At 46.0% G+C, this 18,845-nt stretch overlaps 17 non-coding genes and 2 pseudogenes across 17 annotated transcripts; 2 read left to right on the forward strand and 17 right to left on the reverse strand.

The window, feature by feature from the left end:
- Positions 1 to 208: 208 nt before the first annotated feature.
- LOC134951760 (U1 spliceosomal RNA) lies at positions 209 to 372 on the forward strand. The gene has a single exon (XR_010184441.1). It is a non-coding gene; the product is annotated as a U1 spliceosomal RNA (small nuclear RNA).
- Positions 373 to 524: 152 nt separating this feature from the next.
- Positions 525 to 687, forward strand: LOC134952077 (U1 spliceosomal RNA). The gene has a single exon (XR_010184690.1). It is a non-coding gene; the product is annotated as a U1 spliceosomal RNA (small nuclear RNA).
- A 2,075-nt stretch (positions 688 to 2,762) lies between these two features.
- Positions 2,763 to 2,926, reverse strand: LOC134950937 (U1 spliceosomal RNA). The gene has a single exon (XR_010183767.1). It is a non-coding gene; the product is annotated as a U1 spliceosomal RNA (small nuclear RNA).
- A 670-nt stretch (positions 2,927 to 3,596) lies between these two features.
- On the reverse strand, positions 3,597 to 3,759 carry LOC134952078 (U1 spliceosomal RNA). Its single transcript, XR_010184691.1, has one exon. It is a non-coding gene; the product is annotated as a U1 spliceosomal RNA (small nuclear RNA).
- Positions 3,760 to 3,911: 152 nt separating this feature from the next.
- Positions 3,912 to 4,075, reverse strand: LOC134951409 (U1 spliceosomal RNA). Its single transcript, XR_010184155.1, has one exon. It is a non-coding gene; the product is annotated as a U1 spliceosomal RNA (small nuclear RNA).
- A 695-nt stretch (positions 4,076 to 4,770) lies between these two features.
- Positions 4,771 to 4,912, reverse strand: LOC134953343 (U1 spliceosomal RNA; annotated as a pseudogene).
- A 152-nt stretch (positions 4,913 to 5,064) lies between these two features.
- On the reverse strand, positions 5,065 to 5,228 carry LOC134951319 (U1 spliceosomal RNA). The gene has a single exon (XR_010184082.1). It is a non-coding gene; the product is annotated as a U1 spliceosomal RNA (small nuclear RNA).
- Positions 5,229 to 5,899: 671 nt separating this feature from the next.
- On the reverse strand, positions 5,900 to 6,062 carry LOC134953075 (U1 spliceosomal RNA). The gene has a single exon (XR_010185411.1). It is a non-coding gene; the product is annotated as a U1 spliceosomal RNA (small nuclear RNA).
- A 152-nt stretch (positions 6,063 to 6,214) lies between these two features.
- Positions 6,215 to 6,378, reverse strand: LOC134951507 (U1 spliceosomal RNA). The gene has a single exon (XR_010184235.1). It is a non-coding gene; the product is annotated as a U1 spliceosomal RNA (small nuclear RNA).
- Positions 6,379 to 7,039: 661 nt separating this feature from the next.
- LOC134952928 (U1 spliceosomal RNA) lies at positions 7,040 to 7,202 on the reverse strand. The gene has a single exon (XR_010185301.1). It is a non-coding gene; the product is annotated as a U1 spliceosomal RNA (small nuclear RNA).
- A 152-nt stretch (positions 7,203 to 7,354) lies between these two features.
- LOC134950298 (U1 spliceosomal RNA) lies at positions 7,355 to 7,518 on the reverse strand. The gene has a single exon (XR_010183241.1). It is a non-coding gene; the product is annotated as a U1 spliceosomal RNA (small nuclear RNA).
- A 2,622-nt stretch (positions 7,519 to 10,140) lies between these two features.
- On the reverse strand, positions 10,141 to 10,303 carry LOC134953614 (U1 spliceosomal RNA). Its single transcript, XR_010185683.1, has one exon. It is a non-coding gene; the product is annotated as a U1 spliceosomal RNA (small nuclear RNA).
- A 152-nt stretch (positions 10,304 to 10,455) lies between these two features.
- LOC134951321 (U1 spliceosomal RNA) lies at positions 10,456 to 10,619 on the reverse strand. The gene has a single exon (XR_010184083.1). It is a non-coding gene; the product is annotated as a U1 spliceosomal RNA (small nuclear RNA).
- A 671-nt stretch (positions 10,620 to 11,290) lies between these two features.
- On the reverse strand, positions 11,291 to 11,453 carry LOC134953237 (U1 spliceosomal RNA). The gene has a single exon (XR_010185510.1). It is a non-coding gene; the product is annotated as a U1 spliceosomal RNA (small nuclear RNA).
- Positions 11,454 to 11,605: 152 nt separating this feature from the next.
- LOC134951509 (U1 spliceosomal RNA) lies at positions 11,606 to 11,769 on the reverse strand. The gene has a single exon (XR_010184236.1). It is a non-coding gene; the product is annotated as a U1 spliceosomal RNA (small nuclear RNA).
- Positions 11,770 to 12,440: 671 nt separating this feature from the next.
- Positions 12,441 to 12,603, reverse strand: LOC134953458 (U1 spliceosomal RNA). The gene has a single exon (XR_010185594.1). It is a non-coding gene; the product is annotated as a U1 spliceosomal RNA (small nuclear RNA).
- Positions 12,604 to 12,755: 152 nt separating this feature from the next.
- On the reverse strand, positions 12,756 to 12,919 carry LOC134951511 (U1 spliceosomal RNA). The gene has a single exon (XR_010184237.1). It is a non-coding gene; the product is annotated as a U1 spliceosomal RNA (small nuclear RNA).
- A 699-nt stretch (positions 12,920 to 13,618) lies between these two features.
- Positions 13,619 to 13,753, reverse strand: LOC134952733 (U1 spliceosomal RNA; annotated as a pseudogene).
- Positions 13,754 to 13,905: 152 nt separating this feature from the next.
- Positions 13,906 to 14,069, reverse strand: LOC134950572 (U1 spliceosomal RNA). Its single transcript, XR_010183469.1, has one exon. It is a non-coding gene; the product is annotated as a U1 spliceosomal RNA (small nuclear RNA).
- Positions 14,070 to 18,845: the final 4,776 nt, after the last annotated feature.

Raw genomic sequence — 18,845 nt, forward strand, 5'->3', positions numbered from 1 at the left:
GCCTGCACTAGTTGTTGCATTTTGTTTGTTGTTTTGGGGTGCTTCAGTATTAGGTAGCCTTCTGCCCTCCCATGTTCATCTGAAAATATGTGTTCTCCCTGCAGTTGTTGTCCCCAGATGAGAGTTCCCTTGTGCTGCCTCAGTTGAATCTCCTTTACTTGACAGAGATGTGCCTGAGCAGTGGCCCTCCCCAGCCCTATCCCAAATCATACTTATTTTGCATAGGAGATACCATGGTCATGAAGATTGTTCTCCCAGGATGAGGTTCATTCATTGCATTCTGGGTATGCTGACCCCTGTGATTTCCCCAAATGTGGGAAACTTGACTGCATTATTTGTGGTAGTGAGTGACTGTGTTTGTGCTTTCCTCTGGTCAGCTCTGGTAAAAGTCAGATTTCTTTGTCTCAGATCTTCCTCTAGCCTTGTTCTTCTTTCGAGAGTTTCCTTGTGCTGCCTCAGTTGGATCTCCTTCACTTGACAGGGGGGTGCCCGAGCAGCGACCCTCCCCAGCTCTAGCCCAACTCCTACTTACCTGCCAGGTGAGATACTATGATCATGAAGGTGCTTCTCCCAGGGCAAGGCTCACCCATTGCACTCTGGGTGTGCTGCTCCTGCGATTTCCCCAAATGTGGGAAACTTGACTGCATAATTTGTGTTTCCCCTGGTCGGCTCTCGTATAATTCAGATCTCTTTGTCTCAGGTCTCTCTCCAGCCTAGTTTGCTGTCTGTTTCCACTTCTCTTTTCTTGAGCCGCTCCCTTCTATGCCCTTGCGCACTATCCCAGGATAATTATTGTAGCTGGTCTGCGGGTAACAGCTCTCAGATCCACTTCTAGAAAAAATGCAACAATGTAATTTGAGTGACAAACTGCAGAGATGAACCCTTTCTGTGACTGCTGCACAGGGATCACACAAACTCTATTCATAGGGCTGACTTCACTTAGGGGAGATGTTCTCGCCCCGCAAAGAAGTGCGAGTATATACCGCACTTACGGTACCATTGGATTTACAGATATTTTCTTGCAATACACTATGGGGGTCATTCTGAGTTGATTGCTCGCTAGCAGTTTTTAGCAGCCTTAAAACGGTGGAGTTAACATATCTCACGTGGAAGGTGGTCATGTTATTAGCCTTGGCTTCGGCTAGGCGAGTGTCGGAATTAGCGGCTTTGTCACATAAAAGCCCATATTTGGTGTTCCATGTGGATAGAGCGGAATTGCGGACCCATCCTCAATTCCTACCAAAAGTGGTCTCATCTTTTCATATGAACCAATCTATTGTGGTGCCTTTGGCTACGCGTGACTTGGAGGATTCCGAGTTACTTGATGTGGTCAGGGCTTTGAAAATTTACGTGGCCAGGACGGCTAGAGTCAGGAAAACTGAAGCGCTGTTTGTCCTGTATGCAACCAACAAGATTGGTGCCCCTGCTTCAAAGTAGGCTATTGCTCGCTGGATTTGTAACACGATTCAGCAAGCGCATTCTATGGCTGGATTGCAGTTACCGAAATCGGTCTAGGCCCATTCCACGAGGAAAGTGGGCTCTTCTTGGGCGGCTGCCCGAGGGGTCTCGGCACTACAGCTGTGTCGAGCTGCTACTTGGTCAGGTTCAAACACCTTTTCAAAATACTATAAGTTTGATACCCTGGCTGAGGAGGAACTCATGTTTGCTCAATCGGTGCTGCAGAGTCATCCGCACTCTCCCGCCCGTTTTGGAGCTTTGGTATAATCCCCATGGTCCTTATGGAGTCCCCAGCATCCTCTAGGACGTTAGAGAAAATAAGATTTTAAACCTACCGGTAAATCTTTTTCTCGTAGTCCGTAGAGGATGCTGGGCGCCCGTCCCAAGTGCGGACTACTTCTGCAATACTTGTATATAGTTATTGCTTCAATAAGGGTTATGTTATAGTTGCATCGGTCCTGCACTGATGCTACAGTATGTTGTTTTTTCGTACTCTTAACTGGGTAGTTTATCACAAGTTATACAGTGTGATTGGTGTGGCTGGTATGAATCTTGCCCTGGATTAACAAAATCCTTTCCTCATACTGTCAGTCTCCTCTGGGCACAGTTTCTCTAACTGTGGCATAGAGGCGCATAGAGGGAGGAGCCAGTGCACACCCAGAACTAAAGTCTTTCTTAAAGTGCCCATGTCTCCTGCGGAGCCCGTCTATCCCCATGGTCCTTACGGAGTCCCCAGCACCCTCTACGGACTACGAGAAAAATATTTACCGGTAGGTTTAAAATCTTATTTTCTACTTTATTCTTTTCTATCCTAGTTTATTACGACCAACTCTCATCCAAGGAGTTTGATATTCTACTACCTGCATGCAATTTAAATTGCTTAAATTGTTTATATGGTTGATTTGTCCTTCGCAACCCATAATCTGCAACTTGGATGTACTTGTGTCATTGAAAATCTTATAATAAAAATGTTTATATATTGAAAAAAAAAGTTATAAGACATATGCATTCAATATTTGAAGAAACAAAATAAAATAAAGCTATGTATTGGGTTTCACTAACAAGCACATTGGAAGACTTGACTACTGTTAAAAGACATGCATTACATGGTATAGAGCCACAAACCACAATGTAGTAAAATAAAAACAAACTTACATGTGCTAGAGCTGGGGAGGGTCGCTGCTCGGGCAGCCCCCTGTCAAGTGAAGGAGATCCAACTGAGGCAGCACAAGGGAACTCTCGAAAGAAGAACAAGGCTAGAGGAAAATCTGAGACAAAGAAATCTGACTTTTACCAGAGCTGACCAGAGGAAAGCACAAACACAGTCCCCCACTACCACAAATAATGCAGTCGAGTTTCCCACATTTGTGGAAATCACAGGGGTCAGCATACCCAGAATGCAATGAATGAACCTCACCCTGGGAGAACAATCTTCATGACCACGGTATCTCCTATGCAAAATAAGTATGATTTGGGATAGGGCTGGGGAGGGCCGCTGCTCAGGCACATCTCTGTCAAGTAAAGGAGATTCAACTGAGGCAGCACAAGGGAACTCTCATCTGGGGACAACAACTGCAGGGAGAACACATATTTTCAGATGAACATGGGAGGGCAGAAGGCTACCTAATACTGAAGCACCCCCAAACAACAAACAAAATGCAACAACTAGTGCAAGCATTCCTGGGGGAAGGCCTGCAGCAGATGGATTTGCATATGGTGATGTCATCCAAGCAGTGGGTCAAAGTTGGCTTCAACCCTCGTCTGCATATGAAAAGAGAAAAGGGGCGTGCAGGGCATGGCAGCCTTTTGCGGCGCTTGGATGACCCCTAGCTCGCATTAAACACCTCCACCCTCCTTCGGTGTGGGGCTCATGTTGGCTATGCCCCAGCCCCTGAAGCATTCAAGCTGATTTCTTGCAGCAGTTGGCACTGTAACAGCTCCAGAGCTGCTCTGTAAGGCAAATAAAAGGGTGTGGGACCTGCAGCACTACCTGTAGTTCGCATTGTGCGTTGGAAGGCAAAAAGTAAGCAGACGGGAGAAGACAGGATAGTGCGCAAGGGCATAGAAGGGAGCGGCTCAAGAAAAGAGAAGTGGAAACAGACAGCAAACTAGGCTGGAGAGAGACCTGAGACAAAGAGATCTGAATTATACGAGAGCCGACCAGGGGAAACACAAATTATGCAGTCAAGTTTCCCACATTTGGGGAAATCGCAGGAGCAGCACACCCAGAGTGCAATGGGTGAGCCTTGCCCTGGGAGAAGCACCTTCATGATCATAGTATCTCACCTGGCAGGTAAGTAGGAGTTGGGCTAGAGCTGGGGAGGGTCGCTGCTCGGGCACCCCCCTGTCAAGTGAAGGAGATCCAACTGAGGCAGCACAAGGAAACTCTCGAAAGAAGAACAAGGCTAGAGGAAGATCTGAGACAAAGAAATCTGACTTTTACCAGAGCTGACCAGAGGAAAGCACAAACACAGTCACTCACTACCACAAATAATGCAGTCAAGTTTCCCACATTTGGGGAAATCACAGGGGTCAGCATACCCAGAATGCAATGAATGAACCTCACCCTGGGAGAACAATCTTCATGACCATGGTATCTCCTATGCAAAATAAGTATGATTTGGGATAGGGCTGGGGAGGGCTGCTGCTCAGGCACATCTCTGTCAAGTAAAGGAGATTCAACTGAGGCAGCACAAGGGAACTCTCATCTGGGGACAACAACTGCAGGGAGAACACATATTTTCAGATGAACAAGGGAGGGCAGAAGGCTGCCTAATACTGAAGCACCCCCAAACAACAAACCAAATGCAACAACTAGTACAAGCATTCCTGGGGGAAGGTCTGCAGAAGACGGATTTGCATACGGTGATGTCATCCAAGCAGTGGGCCAAAGTTGGCTGGAACCCTCATCTGCATATGAAAAGAGAAAAGGGGTATGCAGGGCATGGCGGCCTTTTGCGGCGCTTGGATGACCCCTAGTTCGCATTAAATACCCCCACCCTCCTTCTCTGTGGGGCTCATGTTGGCCATGCCCCAGCCCCTGAAGCATTCAAGCTGATTTCTTGCAGCAGCTGGGCACTGTAACAGCTCCAGAGCTGCTCTGTAAGGCAAGTAAAAGGGTGTGGGCCCTGCAGCACTACCTGTAGTTTGCATTGTGCATTGTAAGGCACAAAGTAAGCAGACGGGAGGAGAAGTCAGGATAGTGCACAAGGGTATAGAAGGGAGGGGCTCAAGAAAAAAGAAGTGGAAACAGACAGCAAACTAGGCTGGAGAGAGACCTGAGACAAAGAGATCTGAATTATATGAGAGCCGACCAGGGGAAACACAAATTACGCAGTCAAGTTTCCCACATTTGGGGAAATCACAGGGGCAGCACACCCAGAGTGCAATGGGTGATCCTTGCCCAGGGAGAAGCAACTTCATGATCATAGTATCTCACCTGGCAGGTAAGTAGGAGTTGGGCTAGAGCTGGGGAGGGTCGCTGCTCGGGCACCCCCCTGTCAAGTGAAGTAGATCCAACTGAGGCAGCACAAGGGAACTCTCGAAAGAAGAACAAGGCTAGAGGAAGATCTGAGACAAAGAAATCTGACTTTTACCAGAGCTGACCAGAGGAAAGCACAAACACAGTCCCCCACTACCACAAATAATGCTGTCAAGTTTACCACATTTGGGGAAATAACAGGGGTCAGCATACCCAGAATGCAATGAATGAACCTCACCCTGGGAGAACAATCTTCATGACCATGGTATCTCCTATGCAAAATAAGTATGATTTGGGATAGGGCTGGGGAGGGCCGCTGCTCAGGCACATCTCTGTCAAGTAAAGGAGATTCAACTGAGGCAGCACAAGGGAACTCTCATCTGGGGACAACAACTGCAGGAGTTACACATATTTTCAGATGAACATGGGAGGGCAGAAGGCTGCCTAATACTGAAGCACCCCCAAACAACAAACCAAATGCAACAACTAGTGCAAGCATTCCTGGGGGAAGGCCTGCAGCAGATGGATTTGCATATGGTGATGTCATCCAAGCAGTGGGTCAAAGTTGGCTTCAACCCTCGTCTGCATATGAAAAGAGAAAATTGGCATGCAGGGCATGGCGGCCTTTTGCGGTGCTTGGATGACCCCTAGTTCGCATTAAACACCTCCACCCTCCTTCGGTGTGGGGCTCATGATGGCTATGCCCCAGCCCCTGAAGCATTCAAGCTGATTTCTTGCAGCAGCTGGGCACTGTAACAGCTCCAGAGCTGCTCTGTAAGGCAAGTAAAAGGGTGTGGGCCCTGCAGCACTACCTGTAGTTTGCATTGTGCGTTGGAAGGCACAAAGTAAGCAGACGGGAGAAGTCAGGATAGTGCGCAAGGGCATAGAAGGGAGCAACTCAAGAAAAGAGAAGTGGAAACAGACTGCAAATTAGGCTGGAGAGTGACCTGAGACAAAGAGATCTGAATTATACGAGAGCCGACCAGGTGAAACACAAATTATGCAGTCAAGTGTCCAACATTTGGGAAAACCGCAGGAGTAGCACACCCAGAGTGCAATGGGTGAGCCTTGCCCTGGGAGAAGCACCTTCATGATCATAGTATCTCACCTGGCAGGTAAGTAGGAGCTGGGCTAGAGCTGGGGAGGGTCGCTGCTCGGGCACCCCCCTGTCAAGTGAAGGAGATCCAACTGAGGCAGCACAAGGGAACTCTCGAAAGAAGAACAAGGCTAGAGGAAGATCTGAGACAAAGAAATCTGACTTTTACCAGAGCTGACCAGAGGAAAGCACAAACACAGTCCCTCACTACCACAAATAATGCAGTCCAGTTTCCCACATTTGGGGAAATCACAGGGGTCAGCATACCCAGAATGCAATGAATGAACCTCACCCTGGGAAAACAATCTTCATGACCATGGTATCTCCTATGCAAAATAAGTATGATTTGGGATAGAGCTGGGGAGGGCCGCTGCTCAGGCACATCTCTGTCATGTAAAGGAGATTCAACTGAGGCAGCACAAGGGAACTCTCATCTGGGGACAACAACTGCAGGGAGAACACATATTTTCAGATGAACATGGTAGGGCAGAAGGCTGCCTAATACTGAAGCACCCCCAAACAACAAACCAAATGCAACAACTAGTGCAAGCATTCCTGGGGGAAGGCCTGCAGCAGATGGATTTGCATATGGTGATGTCATCCAAGCAGTGGGTCAAAGTTGGCTTCAACCCTCGTCTGCATATGAAAAGAGAAAAGGGGCGTGCAGGGCATGGCGGCCTTTTGCGGCACTTGGATGACCCCTAGTTCGCATTAAACACCTCCACCCTCCTTCGGTGTGGGGCTATGCCCCAGCCCCTGAAGCATTCAAGCTGATTTCTTGCAGCAGCTGGGCACTGTAACAACTCCAGAGCTGCTCTGTAAGGAAAGTAAAAGGGTGTGGGCCCTGCAGCACTACCTGTAGTTTGCATTGTGCGTTGGAAGGCACAAAGTAAGCAGACGGGAGAAGTCAGGATAGTGAGCAAGGGCATAGAAGGGAGCAACTCAAGAAAAGAGAAGTGGAAACAGACAGCAAACTAGGCTGGAGAGAGACCTGAGACAAAGAGATCTGAATTATACGAGAGCCGACCAGGGGAAACACAAATTATGCAGTCAAGTGTCCAACATTTGGGGAAACCGCAGGAGCAGCACACCCAGAGTGCAATGGGTGAGCCTTGCCCTGGGAGAAGCACCTTCATGATCATAGTATCTCACCTGGCAGGTAAGTAGGAGTTGGGCTAGAGCTGGGGAGGGTCGCTGCTCGGGCACCCCCCTGTCAAGTGAAGGAGATCCAACTGAGGCAGCACATGGAAACTCTCGAAAGAAGAACAAGGCTAGAGGAAGATCTGAGACAAATAAATCTGACTTTTACCAGAGCTGACCAGAGGAAAGCACAAACACAGTCCCCCACTACCACAAATAATGCAGTTGAGTTTCCCACATTTGGGGAAATCACAGGGGTCAGCATACCCAGAATGCAATGAATGAACCTCACCCTGGGAGAACAATCTTCATGACCATGGTATCTCCTATGCAAAATAAGTATGATTTGGGATAGGGCTGGGGAGGGCTCAGGCACATCTCTGTCAAGAATTTATAAAGTCTATACATATATATAACCAAATGTCAATAAATATATATAGAACCCAGTGCTCCTATCAAAACTTATCTATTTCACCAATTTGTTGCTTATTTAATCTTTATACATCTATTAATTTTCACCATATATTATAAAATGGTGCTCCCATAGGTAGTACTGTTCTACCAATAATAAACCAAATTTTAAAGATAATCACACTTGTTATCAAGGGAGCGCAAAAAATAAAATATACAAGCTCTTTATTTTAAAAAAAATATATATAGACAGAAGAAACCCACATTCAATAAAATACAATGGAGTCAACATATATAGGCACCACTATCCATATCTAAATGTAATCAGGATCTATTTCATATTGCCCTTGATGACAACGGAATGTTTATTAAAGTGTCCAAAAAATCCTCCTGGATACAGCTGTTGTAATTTAATCGTTACTTTCCAATTGTAATTGATACATTAAATTCCTTCTTGTGGATGAACAGCAACAGTTGTAACCAACGCCTCTTATTTACTGCAGTTAAAGTTCATATGTAACTCACGTGAGTAATGAAAGAAAACAGGGGGAGAGCGCTGTGATGGTTGGTGAAACACAGCGGTATGCTACGACCCCCGTTAACCGTGGCTGGATCTTATTGGCACTCGCGGTCGGGATATTTCTCCCTGCCGTGGGGTAGAGACCTCCTTTTGCTCGGTCTCAAATTGCTTTTTCCCCTTCACCGCTGTCTTTACATCAGACGTCCGCCGTGATGTAGCTCGTTCATGAACGGGCTTATATCTCAGCAATCAGAGTGTCCGGTAATCACCTTCCTTACGCGTTTCTCCGCTGTTATCCAAGAGCGGTTTCGTCAGAGGATACATCAGCAGCCTAGCAGGCTCTTTTTAAAATGCACCGGACCAATAGTATTACTAATTAGTTGATTGGATACATACATGTACTAATTGGATGCATACATGTAATGACTCACATATGGAACAACTTTCTAATTGCAATTGCACATATAAAGGCATTTCATAATATAAAAATAAGCAACATGGTGATTAAAAATAATAATAAAATAAGCAACAAGGTGGTTTAAAAAATAACAGAAAATATATAATCTATATACAGATTAACCTATAATCTTTCAATCAATACCTCATATCTATAATCACATATACATAATTCAGAGACTCAGCACTAAGGATCCCCATTTACTTATATAAAACCTTTTAGGGTAACATAAATCCATGCCACTACTAAAGCAGTTCTTGTGGCGCAGGGGAAACATCACCTGCACTCTATGCAGCTAGTCCCATGTTCGAATCCAACCTGCTCAGCTTAACATCCATATTATTTATTTACTTTTAATGGGATCATTCTATCAATTCATTTTTACCTTTAATTTTTGTTAATATTATTTCTATATTTCATTATTTTAACCCCTGGAATAATTACATTGCTGTTTAAACAACAAAAAGAATTGAAGAAAAAATAAATATTAAACAGACAATTTAAGGATTCGAAGATTTAAATATTTAAAGATTTTAAAATTTAAAACAGGGAGGGGGGGAGAGGGAGGGGGGCCTTTTGGGAGAAGGAGGGGGAAAAAATAAAAATAGAAAAAAAATATATATATATAGAACCAAGAGAAAGTGTAAAAAGAGGATGGAGGAAGAAATCTGATGTTCATCATTACTAGTGGATTTTACTAAGGAACATTAAAGGAATACACACAACAGGATTATACAGTTTCATCCTAAGAGGAAAGCTGTTTCCAAAATAGCTACTTCTAATAATTTTGTTTATTTATTAAACATACAATAAATGGATATTCAATAAATAATATATTAGGTAAATCAATAGATAAAATCTTCAGAGACTGCCAATGTTGTTCAGTTCGATGCTCTCATTCAGACCATCAGGTGTAAGGGTACCCAAAGAAAAAATCCAAAATGCCTCCCTTGTCAAGTAAAGGAGATTCAACTGAGGCAGCACAAGGGAACTCTCATCTGGGGACAACAACTGCAGGGAGAACACATATTTTCAGATGAACATGGGAGGGCAGAAGGCTGCCTAATACTGAAGCACCCCCAAACAACAAACCAAATGCAACAACTAGTACAAGCATTCCTGGGGGAAGGCCTGCAGCAGATGGATTTGCATATGGTGATGTCATCCAAGCAGTGGGTCAAAGTTGGCTTCAACCCTCATCTGCATATGAAAAGAGAAAAGGGGCGTGCAGGGCATGGCGGCCTTTTGCGGCGCTTGGATGACCCCTAGTTCGCATTAAACACCTCCACCCTACTTCGGTGTGGGGCTCATGTTGGCTATGCCCCAGCCCCTGAAGCAATCAAGCTGATTACTTGCAGCAGCTGGGCACTGTAATAGCTCCAGAGCTGCTCTGTAAGGCAACTAAAAGGGTGTGGGCCCTGCAGCACTACCTGTAGTTCGCATTGTGCGTTGGAAGGCACAAAGTAAGCAGACGGGAGAAGTCAAGATAGTGCGCAAGGCATAGAAGGGAGTGGCTCAAGAAAAGAGAAGTGTAAACAGACAGCAAACTAAGCTGGAGAGAGACATGAGACAAAGAGATCTGAATTATACGAGAGCCGACCAGGGGAAACACAAATTATGCAGTCAAGTTTCCCACATTTGGGGAAATCGCAGGAGCAGCACACCCAGAGTGCAATTGGTGAGCCTTGCCCTGGGAGAAGCACCTTCATGATCATAGTATCTTACCTAGCAGGTAAGAAGGAGTTGGGCTAGAGCTGGGGAGGGTCGCTGCTCGGGCACCCCCCTGTCAAGTGAAGGAGATCCAACTGAGGCAGCACAAGGGAACTCTCGAAAGAAGAACAAGGCTAGAGGAAGATCTGAGACAAAGAAATCTGACTTTTACCAGAGCTGACCAGAGGAAAGCACAAACACAGTCCCCCACTACCACAAATAATGCTGTCAAGTTTACCACATTTGGGGAAATAACAGGGGTCAGCATACCCAGAATGCAATGAATGAACCTCACCCTGGGAGAACAATCTTCATGACCATGGTATCTCCTATGCAAAATAAGTATGATTTGGGATAGGGCTGGGGAGGGCCGCTGCTCAGGCACATCTCTGTCAAGTAAAGGAGATTCAACTGAGGCAGCACAAGGGAACTCTCATCTGGGGACAACAACGGCAGGAGGTACACATATTTTCAGATGAACATGGGAGGGCAGACGGCTGCCTAATACTGAAGCACCCCCAAACAACAAACCAAATGCAACAACTAGTGCAAGCATTCCTGGGGGAAGGCCTGCAGCAGATGGATTTGCATATGGTGATGTCATCCAAGCAGTGGGTCAAAGTTGGCTTCAACCCTCGTCTGCATATGAAAAGAGAAAATTGGCATGCAGGGCATGGCGGCCTTTTGCGGTGCTTGGATGACCCCTAGTTCGCATTAAACACCTCCACCCTCCTTCGGTGTGGGGCTCATGATGGCTATGCCCCAGCCCCTGAAGCATTCAAGCTGATTTCTTGCAGCAGCTGGGCACTGTAACAGCTCCAGAGCTGCTCTGTAAGGAAAGTAAAAGGGTGTGGGCCCTGCAGCACTACCTGTAGTTTGCATTGTGCGTTGGAAGGCACAAAGTAAGCAGACGGGAGAAGTCAGGATAGTGCGCAAGGGCATAGAAGGGAGCAACTCAAGAAAAGAGAAGTGGAAACAGACTGCAAATTAGGCTGGAGAGAGACCTGAGACAAAGAGATCTGAATTATACGAGAGCCGACCAGGTGAAACACAAATTATGCAGTCAAGTGTCCAACATTTGGGGAAACCGCAGGAGTTGCACACCCAGAGTGCAATGGGTGAGCCTTGCCCTGGGAGAAGCACCTTCATGATCATAGTATCTCACCTGGCAGGTAAGTAGGAGCTGGGCTAGAGCTGGGGAGGGTCGCTGCTCGGGCACCCCCCTGTCAAGTGAAGGAGATCCAACTGAGGCAGCACAAGGGAACTCTCGAAAGAAGAACAAGGCTAGAGGAAGATCTGAGACAAAGAAATCTGACTTTTACCAGAGCTGACCAGAGGAAAGCACAAACACAGTCCCTCACTACCACAAATAATGCAGTCCAGTTTCCCACATTTGGGGAAATCACAGGGGTCAGCATACCCAGAATGCAATGAATGAACCTCACCCTGGGAAAACAATCTTCATGACCATGGTATCTCCTATGCAAAATAAGTATGATTTGGGATAGAGCTGGGGAGGGCCGCTGCTCAGGCACATCTCTGTCAAGTAAAGGAGATTCAACTGAGGCAGCACAAGCGAACTCTCATCTGGGGACAACAACGGCAGGAGGTACACATATTTTCAGATGAACATGGGAGGGCAGACGGCTGCCTAATACTGAAGCACCCCCAAACAACAAACCAAATGCAACAACTAGTGCAAGCATTTCTGGGGGAAGGCCTGCAGCAGATGGATTTGCATATGGTGATGTCATCCAAGCAGTGGGTCAAAGTTGGCTTCAACCCTCGTCTGCATATGAAAAGAGAAAATTGGCATGCAGGGCATGGCGGCCTTTTGCGGCGCTTGGATGACCCCTAGTTCGCATTAAACACCTCCACCCTCCTTCGGTGTGGGGCTCATGATGGCTATGCCCCAGCCCCTGAAGCATTCAAGCTGATTTCTTGCAGCAGCTGGGCACTGTAACAGCTCCAGAGCTGCTCTGTAAGGCAAGTAAAAGGGTGTGGGCCCTGCAGCACTACCTGTAGTTTGCATTGTGCGTTGGAAGGCACAAAGTAAGCAGACGGGAGAAGTCAGGATAGTGCGCAAGGGCATAGAAGGGAGCAACTCAAGAAAAGAGAAGTGGAAACAGACTGCAAATTAGGCTGGAGAGAGACCTGAGACAAAGAGATCTGAATTATACGAGAGCCGACCAGGTGAAACACAAATTATGCAGTCAAGTGTCCAACATTTGGGGAAACCGCAGGAGTTGCACACCCAGAGTGCAATGGGTGAGCCTTGCCCTGGGAGAAGCACCTTCATGATCATAGTATCTCACCTGGCAGGTATGTAGGAGCTGGGCTAGAGCTGGGGAGGGTCGCTGCTCGGGCACCCCCCTGTCAAGTGAAGGAGATCCAACTGAGGCAGCACAAGGGAACTCTCGAAAGAAGAACAAGGCTAGAGGAAGATCTGAGACAAAGAAATCTGACTTTTACCAGAGCTGACCAGAGGAAAGCACAAACACAGTCCCTCACTACCACAAATAATGCAGTCCAGTTTCCCACATTTGGGGAAATCACAGGGGTCAGCATACCCAGAATGCAATGAATGAACCTCACCCTGGGAAAACAATCTTCATGACCATGGTATCTCCTATGCAAAATAAGTATGATTTGGGATAGAGCTGGGGAGGGCCGCTGCTCAGGCACATCTCTGTCAAGTAAAGGAGATTCAACTGAGGCAGCACAAGCGAACTCTCATCTGGGGACAACAACTGCAGGGAGAACACATATTTTCAGATGAACATGGGAGGGCAGAAGGCTGCCTAATACTGAAGCACCCCCAAACAACAAACCAAATGCAACAACTAGTGCAAGCATTCCTGGGGGAAGGCCTGCAGCAGATGGATTTGCATATGGTGATGTCATCCAAGCAGTGGGTCAAAGTTGGCTTCAACACTCATCTGCATATAAATAGAGAAGAGGGGCGTGCAGGGCATGGCGGCCTTTTGCGGCGCTTGGATGACCCCTAATTCGCATTAAACATCTCCACCCTCCTTCGGTGTGGGGCTCATGTTGGCTATGCCCCAGCCCCTGAAGCATTCAAGCTGATTTCTTGCAGCAGCTGGGCACTGTAACAGCTCCAGAGCTACTCTGTAAGGCAAGTAAAAGGGTGTGGGCCCTGCAGCACTACCTGTAGTTTGCATTGTGCGTTGGAAGGCACAAAGTAAGCAGACGGGAGAGGTCAGAATAGTGCGCAAGGGCATAGAAGGGAGCGGCTCTAGAAAAGAGAAGTGGAAACAGACAGCAAACTAGGCTGGAGAGAGACCTGAGACAAAGAGATATGAATTATACGAGAGCCGACCAGTGGAAACACAAATTATGCAGTCAAGTTTCCCACATTTGGGGAAATCACAGGGGCAGCACACCCAGAGTGCAATGGGTGAGCCTTGCCCTGGGAGAAGCACCTACATGATCATAGTATCTCACCTGGCAGGTAAGTAGGAGTTGGGCTAGAGCTGGGGAGGGTCGCTGCTTGGGCACCCCCCTGTCAAGTGAAGGAGATCCAACTGAGGCAGCACAAGGGAACTCTCGAAAGAAGAACAAGGCTAGAGGAAGATCTGAGACAAAGAAATCTGACTTTTACCAGAGCTGACCAGAGGAAAGCACAAACACAGTCCCCCACTACCACAAATAATGCAGTCAAGTTTCCCACATTTGGGGAAATCACAGGGGTCAGCATACCCAGAATGCAATGAATGAACCTCACCCTGGGAGAACAATCTTCATGACCATGGTATCTCCTATGCAAAATAAGTATGATTTGGGATAGGGCTGGGGAGGGCCGCTGCTCAGGCACATCTCTGTCAAGTTAAGAAGATTCAACTGAGGCAGCACAAGGGAACTCTCATCTGGGGACAACAACTGCAGGGAGAACACATATTTTCAGATGAACATGGGAGGGCAGAAGGCTGCCTAATACTGAAGCACCCCCAAACAACAAACCAAATGCAACAACTAGTGCAAGCATTCCTGGGGGAAGGCCTGCAGCAGATGGATTTGCATATGGTGATGTCATCCAAGCAGTGGGTCAAAGTTGGCTTCAACCCTCGTCTGCATATGAAAAGAGAAAAGGGGCGTGCAGGGCATGGCGGCCTTTTGCGGCGCTTGGATGACCCCTAGTTCGCATTAAACACCTCCACCCTCCTTCGGTGTGGGGCTCATGTTGGCTATGCCCCAGCCCCTGAAGCATTCAAGCTGATTTCTTGCAGAAGCTGGGCACTGTAACAGCTCCAGAGCTGCTCTGTATGGCAAGTAAAAGGGTGTGGGCCCTGCAGCACTACCTGTAGTTCGCATTGTGCGTTGGAAGGCACAAAGTAAGCAGATGGGAGAAGTCAGGATAGTGCGCAAGGGCATAGAAGGGAGCGGCTCAAGAAAAGAGAAGTGGAAACAGACAGCAAACTAGGCTGGAGAGCTCTTCTGTCTATATTTTGCAAACCTGCTTTTGTCCTCTCCAGCTGCTCCATGTAGATTTGACGTCTGGAAAAGTGCATAACCCACTGACAAGCAGGCACACTCCTGCATGAGTTTTCTCTCTCACTAGCTGGATGATACACAATCATTTGCATGTGCTCCACCTCTGACACACCACCCACCGAACCACCCAGTGACCAGAGCCACCCACAAGCCAACTGGCTCCGTGATTTAATTTGCACAGTGTAGTCATCCAGGCAGCATGTCCTTCTCAATGGAAGGATCTCTGGTTCCATGGAATCTTCCACATTGGAATGCTGCGGAATAAAAAGGATTTAAATATTCAGCTTGCTAGCATTCAATGTACCTGCGGCTTGGCTTTAGCACATGGGTCTTCATCCTGTGGCCCTCCAGCTGCTGTGAAACTACACATCCCAGCATGCCCTGCCACAGTTTTGCTATTAAGGTATGCTAAAACTGAGGCAGGGCATGCTGGGATGTGTAGTTCCACAGCAGCTGGAGGGTCGCAGGTTGAAGACCCATGTTCTAGCATGCCTGTTCTATGATGCATGTACCGTGATGTCACAATCAGCTTGGAATGGGGTGTCTAGCAGGCATTTGCTGACAGCCACTTGAGGGAGACACACATCAGGAGATGCAGCATATCGGAGGTCTTCGATGCCTTTCCAGCAAATGCACACCACCTGCTGCTGGTCTGGACACAAAACAATGCCCACAATCGAAGTCCCAAAATGCCCAACTACAGGATTCATGTAAGTAGTGAATTTAGGAATGAATTTAGAAGTAGGAAATTAAGTTAGTTCACAAGTACATTCAAATTCAGATCTAAAGTCTAGGTAGGCCTCACGTCCTGGCAGCCCCCAGCACTTAAAAATGCCTTGATTAGAGGTAGAGAATTAAATGTAGATAAAAAGTAGACACAAAATAAGACTCCACAGAGCAGTTATCAGGTGTCTTTATCAATATTTGCATTTAAAAAATCAAGCAATTAGGGAACACAATGTTGCAACAATGTAACCCTATTTGCAAAATAGTACTAAATAAGTTTGTCGATGTAAGACATTTGCAAAGGCGCATCCAAAACACGCTGGAAAATGCAACTGAATCTGTTTTTGGAGGCTAGAATAGGAAATGTGCATCGGTCCTACAAGTACTGAAAGCTCTTCTACCATCTCCCTTTGTACATTCAAATTCAGATCTAAAGTCTAGGTAGGCCTCACGTCCTGGCAGCCCCCAGCATTTAAAAATGCCTTGATTAGAGGTAGAGAATTAAATGTAGATAAGAAGTAGACACAAAATAAGACTCCACAGAGCAGTTATCAGGTGTCTTTATCAATTGTTGCATTTAAAAAATCAAGCAATTAGGGAACACAATGTTGCAACAATGTAACCCTATTTGCAAAATAGTACTAAATAAGTTTGTCGATGTAAGACATTTGCAAAGGCGCATCCAAAACACGCTGGAAAATGCAACTGAATCTGTTTTTGGAGGCTAGAATAGGAAATGAGCATTGGTCCTACAAGTACTGAAAGCTCTTCTCCCTTCTCCCTTTTCTGAAAAGCCATTTAATATATGGTTCCCAGATAGGGGACATATCAGATATTGCCTTTCAAAAGCAGCAAATATCATACCACTTCTATTGCCATCAAAGATAAACATTGATTGTTTTCAGATATTGGATTGAAAAAGCAGTCTTTATTGACATAAAGAAGCAAAAAAACATACATAAACATTACACACATAAGTACCGTGTTGCAGCACAGCCAAAACACAATACAAATGCTGTCGGTATAGTACAGTTCAAGAACTACAGCACAGGCCAGCCTACACTATAAATCATGAACTGCACTATACATTTAAACAATACAATAATACAACAGTTAATAAGGCTATGGGTGTGGAGTGTAAGAGGGTGAAGGAATCACAAGCCCGAAGCTTTATTGAAAGACAGACACATATAAAGGGAGGATTAATAAATACAAAGATATCCTTTACTATAGAATGTAGTCCAATCCGGTCTTTCAACTCTTCCACAACTGAAAAACGGATAGTGTTCCCAAGCCTTCCATCCTGGAATATCTTCAGTCTCTCGCCAATGAAGAAAACAATCCCTCCAGAAGACTCTTCAACCACGATACAAGATCACAGCCAAAAGGGCGAGAAGCAACTACACTTGCGTTTAACCAAAATGGCTAAAACTTAGTGAAGGAAAGTGCAGTGCACCAAAACATAAGCTGACACAATCATGGAGAATGCGCCAGCATATATGCTCTTCTATCTATATTTTGCAAACCTGCTCTTGTCCCCTCCAGCTGCTCCATGTAGATTTGACGCCTGGCAAGGTGCATAACCCACTGACAAGCAGGCACACTCCTGCATGAGTTTTCACTCTCACTAGCTGGATGATACACATTCATTTGCATGTGCTCCACCTCCGACACACCGCCCACCCAACCACCCAGTCACCAGAGCCACCCACAAGCCAACTGCCTCCGTGATTTAATTTGCACAGTGCAGTCATCCAGGCAGCATGTCCTTCTCAATGGAATAATCTCTGGTTCCATGGAATCTTCCGCATTGGAATGCTGCGGAACAAAAATGATTTAAACATTCAGCTTGCTAGCATTCAATGTACCTGCGGCTTGGCTCTAGCACATGGGTCTTCATCCTGTGGCCCTCCAGCTGCTGTGAAACTACACATCCCAGCATGCCCTGCCACAGTTTTGCTATTAAGGTATGCTAAAACTGAGGCAGGGCATGCTGGTATATGTAGTTCCACAGCAGCTGGAGGGTCGCAGGTTGAAGACCCATATTCTAGCATGCCTGTTCTATGATGCATGTTCCGTGATGTCACAATCAGCTTGGAATGGGGTGTCTAGCATGCATTTGCTGACAGCCACTTGAGGGAGACACACATCAGGAGATGCAGCATATCGGAGGTCTTCGATGCCTTTCCAGCAAAATGCACACCACCATCTGCTGGTCTGGACACAAAACAATGCCCACAATTGAAGGCTCAAAATGCCCAACTACAGGATTAATATAAGTAGTGAATTTAGGAATGAATTTAGAAGTAGGAAATTAAGTTAGTTCACAAGTACATTCAAATTCAGATCTAAAGTCTAGGTAGGCCTCACGTCCTGGCAGCCCCCAGCATTTAAAAATGCCTTGATTAGAGGTAGGGAATTAAATGTAGATAAGAAGTAGACACAAAATAAGACTCCACAGAGCAATTATCAGGTGTCTTTATCAATTGTTGCATTTAAAAAAATCAAGCAATTAGGGAACACAATGTTGCGACAATGTAACCCTATTTGCAAAATAGTACTAAATAAGTTTGTCGATGTAAGACATTTGCAAAGGCGCAAACAAAACACGCTGGAAAATGCAACTGAATCTGTTTTTGGAGGTTAGAATAGATGCAGGATCAAGTAGCTCAATGGGTAGGGTATTTGATTAGAATTCAACAGGTTATAGGTTTGAATCCTGGGTATGATAGCTTGAGGTGTTATTTAATAAAGTATGTTTATATATTAGTCACACATGGTTTACTTGTACAAATGGCATGTCACCAGTTAGTGCTGACTGCTGATATGCCATTTGCACAAACACGCCATGTGTGACTATATATGCATTTAAGGAGGGCACCCCGGCAATACCACAAACCATTGAGTGTCAAGTATACTAGATATATCTTCATATCTCATGTGCTTTCTCTGAGACCAATCTTGTTATGCCCCTTCCCCACAAGGCATGCGCCTTTTGTCCATATTGCAAAAATGGGGAGGAGGAGGAGGAGGGGGGGGGGCATATAATTATCTGTCACAGGGCACCAAAAAGTCTAGTTATGGCTCTGGTATGCATTATGCATTCTGGCAGACCATATCTCCAACACTGGCTGGTTGGAATAGAAATCCGGTTATCTATGTGAGCAAATGACCATCAACGATTTACTCTCAAACACTAGAAAATGGACAAAAATGGTCCCCTAAACAAATTGGTTAAATTTTGGGTTTAACCAATTTGTGTAATGACCATTTTTGACCACTTTTCTAGTGTTTGGGAGCAAATGGTTAATTGACATTTGCTCCTATACATTAC

Source organism: Pseudophryne corroboree, chromosome 8 (genome assembly GCF_028390025.1).
Source record: "Pseudophryne corroboree isolate aPseCor3 chromosome 8, aPseCor3.hap2, whole genome shotgun sequence".
Taxonomy (NCBI): domain Eukaryota; kingdom Metazoa; phylum Chordata; class Amphibia; order Anura; family Myobatrachidae; genus Pseudophryne; species Pseudophryne corroboree.